Source organism: Neopsephotus bourkii, unplaced genomic scaffold (genome assembly GCF_033783945.1).
Source record: "Neopsephotus bourkii isolate Nb327-2 ecotype Australia unplaced genomic scaffold, CSIRO-AGI_Nbou_v1 NB_196, whole genome shotgun sequence".
NCBI lineage: Eukaryota > Metazoa > Chordata > Aves > Psittaciformes > Psittacidae > Neopsephotus > Neopsephotus bourkii.
In genome coordinates, this window is record NW_026900709.1 from 1,192,736 (window position 1) to 1,201,342 (window position 8,607).

Here is an 8,607-nt window from a genome sequence, read left to right on the forward strand (position 1 = left end):
GGAAATAATTTAATCCAAATTATTAAAGTTTAGGAAGATCAAAGCATCTTAAAACAGGTCTTCATTACAGGAAGTGTTAGGTAAGAGATGAAGCTCTCGGCCCTGCTGGTAATCATCACCTTAAGTAATCAGCTCCTTAAGAAGGTCCCATACAGTTCTGCCTTTGAAAAGCTGGCAGCTAATTTTGAACACAAAAAGGCCTGCACAGTGATTATTGGAGTGAACCTTGCAGCTACCCACATGTAATTCAACTGTGGCCATGTCTTTTCTGCTTTGTTCCTTGGCAAACCTCTTGGAAGTGGTTCTGTGTGTATTTCAGTTGTGTTCAATACCCAAATGTGACCTCTGTCACCGATGTCAAACTTGTACGGAGGAAAGCAAGCCACAGGCTTTGCTTTTATTTGTTGCTAAACCCTGCATCTGACTTGTGTGTGTGGGCCACCATTGCTTCTGACACATCACAAGGCTCATCTTTGTTCCAGTTCATCCAACTGCCACTAGTGATCTCTGAGGCATCATCGCCTAGGTCACACAGCAGGAAAAGACTAAACTTGCTGTTCCACATCAAGGAAGAAGCTAGCAGAAGGAAGTGATGTGGCTCCTTACTCTAGATCCAGTAACAGTGGCCATGAGACTGGTCAGAGCCAGTGAGGCTCTGGTGCATGCTTCCATGTCTCGGAGAGGACTGCTTTGGTGCAAGGACATGAGGTGACTTTTGTTGATTAGGGGAAGAAACACTGTGGTTTATTATGTGTGTCAGTAGCACTGTAGGATATCCCAAGCATAGGTCAGAACCTTGTGTGCTGGATCCCATTTACAGGACAACCCCAGTTTTAGGTGATGGGAGTATGCTGTGTGGATCCAGCAGGTACAGATGGTGGGGATCAGTTTGATGAACAGATACAGAGTTTAGCAGGAAAAATAATGTCCCCCTTTTTCTAAGGAGACTGATTTGCAGGTATTGTGAAAGACAGCAAAATGCTTGCTTTGTATCTTTGGGCAGATGTTTTGCCACATGAAGAGCACTCTCTCTGAAATGCAAAGTGTGTGTTTCTTGGCTATTGTGCAGTATATTTTCCCTCTGCTGGCTTGTCACCATGGTGCTGGACTGGGGAAGCTGCAAGTCAAAAGCTTTACAGAGCTGCTCGGCTGAATGGCTTCTGCTTTTCATTGTCCATTAAAAACAATCTAAATGGAAGATGGGAACCTGCCTGCTTTAGGCTCGTATGCATGTAACTGTAGGACCAGACAGCAGCAAGTTGAGTAAATGGTTTGGCCTCTTCAGGAAATCTGCAGCAAATAGGTTATTCCCAAAAAACTTCCTGAGGCAATGGGAAGTTGGTGAGAAGAAATCACTAATGGAGAAAATACTGATGAAAGGAAGTGTTTTATCTGATGTCTGAAACTGTTGGTTTTCATCCTGATCCTGTTGGGGTTTTTGTATATAGCTTTTAGAGTGGCCTTAAGTCTTCTCAAGAGGTTATTACTTTTCCAGTGGCATTAGGAAGGCTGAAGTTATATTTGCAATGAGGGTAAGTGACTCTCTCTGAGGTTTTGGCATCCATAGCTCAAGATTAACTAGAAATGCAGGCATTTAGTAAATCTGAAAAATCAGTCCCTTTTAGCTCTGCATGCTCCAGAGAAGTCAGACTAGGTTTTGTGAGTAGGACCAGAGCAGGATAACAATATATACCATGCAAACGACATATATCTGGAAAAATTAGGCCACATAGAACGAATTCCTGCTCGTGAAGTGGTGGCCTCTGTTCTTTTTGTTCAGACTATCTCATCCATGGAAGTCAGGGAAGCTCAGATGTTGGATGCATTGATGGAAACAGCAAGACTTCCCTTTCTGGTATGAGGTTTGGCTCACCAGAGATGTTACTTTTACAAGTTTCTGTAATTTACAGTCACCTCAGGTTTCCAGTTCCCAAAGTAAAAGAGCTCCATTCAGGGTCTGGAGTAGATTAAAACATGGATTGCTAATCAAGAACTGGTTCTTGAGATGCTCCACAAGTAGGGAGATGGCTTCAACCATGATGAGATGAAAGGCCAAGGAGGACCTGGCAATGAAAAACCAGGGGACAACAGGGTAATACTGATGGGTTATGTGTGTATACATACTGCCATATACACAGCTATATCTCAGTTGTACAGGAATGTTCCCTGCCTCACCAGCAGCTACTAACTTCCCTTCAAGAAAGAAAACCCTTGACAGACTTGAAGTGATGAGTAACGGCTCCACTTTCTTCTATTTCAGCTGCCACACAGGCACACTGGTCCCTCGCTGACCCAGCAAATTCGAGTGTCTTAACCGTTTCTTGTTTTCTCATGCCTACCCTCCCACCCACAGATCACTTGCTGTTGTGGCATGGCAGGGTCATCTTCTCTCAGCAGACACTGCAATTGCCCTTACAAAGAGAAAGAAAATGCCCATAAATAGTGGCACACACCTAGGGAAATGTCAGCACTTAAACTCGAGTCTTGCTTTTCCATCTGAGCCATCATCACTGGATCCTCTGCCCTGGCTTACAAGTGGAATTGAGGAGGTGGTTGTTTTGGCTGGAATTGGAGAGGCACAGGTGGTACCACCAGCTGTAAATTGGAGGAGGCACTTCCTGATTATGACCACTGCCTACATGCGAATCATTGCCAAGAGACGAGCTGGAAGGCGCAGAAGCCTTCTCCTTACTTGGAAAAAGGGCCCGGGGGAATCATCGCTCCCCTTTCCCTCTGCAGGCTTCCACCTGTAGGCTTTGGGCTTCTTTGCAAATGCTTGGATTCCCATAATGCTGTGATGTGAATAACCCTCATCCGCCATCAAGGTATGGATAAACTGAGGCACAGAGTGTTTGAATCTGTGCATCTAACGTTTAGGGAATGGGGTCTGTATAAAGGCACTGGGAGATGCAAGTGCACAGCACACTGGAGAGCCAGGTTACTCTAAGGGAATTCAGCATGGATTAAGCACAGTAAAGTAAGTGGTGAATAATTCCTTGATCCCTGCAAGGTCAGGATTTTGCCCTCCAGCTTTAAATGTCAGTGGTGAGAGGCTTGTACCAAGCTGCAGAGCAAGCATGCATCAGGCTTTCCTGTGGGGAGTTTGGGATGTTATTCCTGGGGGTTGTTCTTAGAGGGCACTGCCCTTGTGCATAGGCAAGATCACCCTGGTCTCCACTGTGAGCACACACCACCATTTGCAGCTGTGTGTCTTTATTGCCAGGTCTGGTGCTCATGTCTCCACCTTCCCAGGATGGAGGCCTCTGTTGCTGGCCCTGGGTTGCCTTGCCTTCAGAAAACTCAGGGTGCCTTGAATCCTGGGTTGCTGAAAGCCCTTTCCCTGAGATGACCCCTTGCCCCATTGCCTTGGTTTTCATCTTGAGTGCTGAGCATGGGTGCACTGTCAGAGAGGAGAGGAGTCAGAGGATTAACCCACCACTTGTTCTCCAAACCCACGCATACGAGGAAAGCACCGCATTCAGAGATTAAAGTCACAAACTGACCCCCCCCCGGGGCTATTGATGAGATCCCAGAGCGGGGCTGCCAAGCCAAATTCCCACTGTGGAGGTGCGGTGCCACGCATGCTGCCACCCTTCTCTGGCTCCAGCTCCGGCTATTTTGACAGGCTGGGAACTAAATAACGAACCAGATTTGCCCTGAAGGAGGTCCCAAGCGATACCCGGTGGCTCGAGGAGGTGTTTTTTCGCTCCCCCTCATTGCGTTCCCAAGCTCCTGGGGTTTGCAGCCTCCGCTGGCGCCTCATGTTGCAGTTCTGGATTGCTTCAGTTGGGATGAGGGCCAGGGCTGGGGCGGCAGGGGTGGCAATCGGCAGCCGCTGATGGTGGGAACTGCACGGGGAGGGCTGCAAGTCCTTTGGCACTTCATACAAACATTATGAGTCCTTTGGTCTCATACAAACCTGGCCCTAGCAAATCTAGTGTCAGATAAATACACTCACAGTGTGATTTCTTGCTTTCCCCCCACCCATGTATCTTCATCAGGACTGGGCAAAGAATGGCCTTTTCAGTCTTACAGCTGAAAGTAATAGAAGTCAAACTACAAGCACCATTGCTGTGCCTACATTTTCTTATTTGACCAAGGCAGTGAGTCTGAGCCAAGATGATGATTCCATCACCGTCACAATACTGGGCATACTAAGCTCTAAAAAGCAATTTTTCTTCCAATATTCTTTTTTCCTGTTGTTTTTACCCCTGTTTTGGGGTGCTTTTTATCAGAAATGGGGTGCTTAAAGGCAAAAGCATTCAGCCCTGCTATTTTGAAAATGTTGAAATGGTGTATTTTGACATCTCAGAAGTTGCTCCTCCTCCTCCCTGCGATTTTGAGATGAAGCTCTTTGTCAGATACAGGCTGAACCTGTGAAGATGTTCAGTTCCTCCAGGGCTCCATGTTTCATCACATTTCCTTTCAGATGTTTTGCCCAGCTCTTCCCAAGGGCTTAGGTGATGCCAGAGTGCAGTGAGAAGCAGTATCTTCTCACCCTTGCAAGAAATGCTGTGGTGGTGTGTGTGGTGGCCAGACAAGGAGTTGCTAGTTTGACTATCAACTGCCCATGATGCAGCCCTTCCATCTGTAGAAGCATGCACTGGTTGGGGCTCTGCCTGGAGGGAGGCAGACCTGTGTTTCCCAAGGGATTGAAACAGCCATGGCTAAAATACCATGCAGGTACAACTCTGAAATGGACTGAATTCCAGGTTTATGTGAGTCTGGATGAGGACTAACTGAGAAGTTTTAGCAAAGTCTTGTTTTACAAGCCTTATGCTTGCACATGTCTTTGTCATGAATCTGTATCCTCCGACTGATCATAATTAGCACGCTATTTTATTTACATAGGATTAATCTAATTCAAATAGCTAGATGAAATTCTTTGATCTTCATGGTACAAGAGGTGAGACGATGATGATTTTAGGCAGTTGCTCCTGGCCATAAAATCTATTCACTTGAAGATCAATAGAAAGATATCACTTTGATGAGATAATCTCCTCTGCTACTCAGTCCTGACCCTACTCTCCTGGTTTTCACCCCCCAGTCAAGCATAAATATCTTTTCTTGAAAGCTCCACTCCAGCCCATCCTGCACAGCTTTCTATGTGTGTGGGGTACTGTCCTTTTCATCTGAAGCCACCTTCTGATTTACATGCACCAAGCACACAAACTTTTCTTCAAAACTCTTTTCCCAACCATCCATTCAGTCAGGTGTTGTAGCTGCCAAAAATACATCCTGCTTCGTATCTGTTCTTTTTTGCATTGGATTAACTTATAGGTATAGGCTTTAGGAGACTGTAAACTTTCTGCAGCATGGTCTCTAGCAAAGCGCTGTTTGTTGAGTAAGTCCTGCCCACTGCACAATAGTATGAATATTAATAATGCTAAATAATAATCCTTGCCTCTGACCCGTTAACAATCTGGAATTGCTTCACTGAGGAAGCAGTCAAATCATTATCCTAATTTCCAGATGGAGAACTGAGGTGCTGCAAGGTGAAATAGTCTACCCAACATCAGCAGAGGAGTTAGAAAGTGAGTGCAGCCATCTCTGGCCCCGGATACATAGTTCAGCCACGAGACCCTGCAGCCTCATCAGTGGCAGCTAATAATATTTGTGTTCCTGCAATGCATTTTTCTCCATTAGCAGTGAACAATTTGTGTTCTCTTTCTTCACAGTCATTAATATGCATTTTCAGCAGTACCTCTGCCTGTGTTGCAGCTATGCAGCAGCTATGACTGCTAGAAGGGGGCACAGTGGGGTGAGGTGGCACCTACACCACTGTGCTCTGCTCCTTCTCCTCCTCCAGTGGCAGTCAGGGAGGCTGGGGACCCACCACAGAGATGTTCTGTGTGGAGCTCCTTGGGGAGCTGTACCAGCTGCTGTGTTGGCAGCCGTGGAGCTGCCTCTGGGTCTGCCTTGCTGTCTTGTCTCCTTTAATAGAATTGCTCACTGCCGGTTCATTTTCTTTCTCCCTTCCCTTTGATTCTGTGGCACTTGTCTCCTACTCGGATTCCTCGTCAACTGTGCAATCTGGGGAGCCTGAGGAGGTAAAAGATCTGATAATCTGCATATTTCTTCTGTATATTATGAACGTGTCCCTATGCCCTGCATGAGTCAATTTTTTTTGTGTGTGATCAGAACATCAGAGTCAGACTGTACCAGCAAGGTTTGTGTTCTCAGTGGGGAAGGAAGGAGCCATTTCTGCAGAGACACTCCCTGCTCCATACAGGTGACAGCATATCTGTATGTGCCCCTTTCTAACCCTGTGCTTCACCTCCCCATGCCCCACACTGCTCCTCAGCCTTGCAGATTTTCCATGGCAGAGCATGTTCTCCCTCTTGCAGAGCTGGGGCAGGACTGTTTGAACAGCAATGGCTACGGGGAGTCCTTGAGGAACATGAATGTGTCTGCCTGGAAATCTGCATGTGCCATAGATGAACATGCTTCTCATTCTTTGGAGGTCTTGAGGAAACAAATCACTTCATGGAATTGGCTGGAATTTTAATGATATCCATCTAGGTACCTTAGCACAGTGGTAGGAAAAGCATGTGTAAATGGTTGGGGTTTTGGTTCAAGGGCATGTGTGCTTTTTTATGGATTACATTGAATGTTCGTCACAAGCTTTATGGCACTCAGCAGGGCCTGTGTTGTGGCGATCAGATTAGCTAGTCCTCACGCTAACTAAAGGTCTTAAAATTTGCTGTTTATTCTCTAGCTTGCAAGTATTTTAGGAAAGAAAGGAGGTCTGATATAGAGGCTGTCTTTTGAGCTGAAGTTCTGCTACCTCCCCCACTAGATTCACCTGATTTATTCACTTCCTTAGTGTTATTATTTCTTGCTTTCACCTATCTACTTTTGGTACACTACAACCATTTCAAAATCAAAATACAAGAGCATAAAACTAGCTATAAAATTACCAGAACTCTTTCCATTCCTTCCTTACCACTTGTGCAGGGCAGATGTCTTCTGAAGGACACTTCTGCCTCCAGATACCAGGACATTTGGGAGAGGGATTGGACTCGGCGCTGGTGTGTCCTCTGTGGGATGTAAGCAGAAACAGTACCCGGGCAATGAAAGCATTTGAATTTTAATGATAGGACAGTGCGAAAAAACACTGTAAAAACACTTCCCTACTTTTTGCTGGGGAAGTCTCAATTTGTCTCTTCGGCTGCCTCTGGCTTTTTGCCGGACATTCTCAGATCTGCTGGTGAAGGGAGACAGCAGAGCACGTTTGTCCTATTCCTCTTCCCCAGCAAGAGATGCAAGACTGGAACAGATACACCCCCGCTCCTGGTCCAAGCTACAGAGGGCTACAGTCTACTCAGCTCTCTCCTATATCTGCCCCAATATATTCAGTAGCATGGGGCTGAGTTATGCCTCAGTCGCTGGCAGCATCTCTGCAAATCCATTGGAATGCTCCCGAAGCACTGAGATTAGTGCCTGTTTTGCCAGCATTGGCATACACAGTTCCAGGTGTGCAGGATTTCTGCCCGAGTCCCAGCATAGGATCGCCCTGGGTGGACTTCAGAGGTGGCCTGGGAGCACTGAGCATCCCTGGTGAAGATTTGATCTCCCATCTTGACGCATGCTTACCCTACTCCTTTTCCCCATTTGGAGGGGTTGCATGGTATAGAAAGCATTTAGGACAAAAAGTCTATAGACGTGTGATACTAATAATATTTTACAGCTTTAATTACCATGATTGTAGTGCCTAGAGGCGTATGCAAAAACACTGTGTGTGGGAGGAGAGGAGGCAGCGCTGTGAACATTTTTGTGGTTTTGCTGGGCAATGCGCAATTGAGTTTTCTCATGGGAACCACAGCATGCCAGAGAGGAAAGCTGCCTCTGCCTCCTCATCTGCTCCGCCAGGATACTGGATCACACCCGAGAGTCTAGGGGACAACCACAGTCACTCCAGTTTCAGGTGAAAGCTGGGCTGCCGCTGCCCCTGCTCTGTAGAGGTACTCCGGGTGCTGCCCCTTTCTGCAAGCGATGGTTATTTTTCCTCAGGCGATGCCCCTTCTGTAGGATGAGCAGCAGTTTCACCTGCAGGATGATTTTAGGATTGGGCAATTGGCATGGGTTTGCCAGCAGCCTCAAGAGCAGCATTGCCGGTTCCTTAGTTGGGGCACACAACGCAGCCAGAGCTCTCGCCCCTGTCAGCCATGTCCATGTCATGCGTGTCTATGTCATGCATGTCCATGCCTGGGCATAGGCAGAGGTGAGGGGACAGACAGAGGGGCCATGGGTGGCTGGGCAAACCCCTCCTGCACCTTTCCTTCCCCACGGGAGCCTGCTTGGCACTGCCAACAGGCCTAATGCAAAGTGACCAGCTTGATGGTCACCACTGACCATTACAGACACCACTGACAACCAGGAGGATACCCCAAGCAGGAATTCAAGTTTTCAGAGTTTGGGTGTTACCAAATTAAAATTATATGAAATAAAGATGCTTGCATTTCCCTAGCTACAGAAAGAAAACTTTTTATGCTTTGTTCCTAAATCAAATAGTAATTTTTAGGCGTATCCATGTAGTTCGTGCGCCAGTGACTTGATGTAGGTTTGTTATTAAGATGCTACAAAGCCAGTAGCCTTCTATTTGAC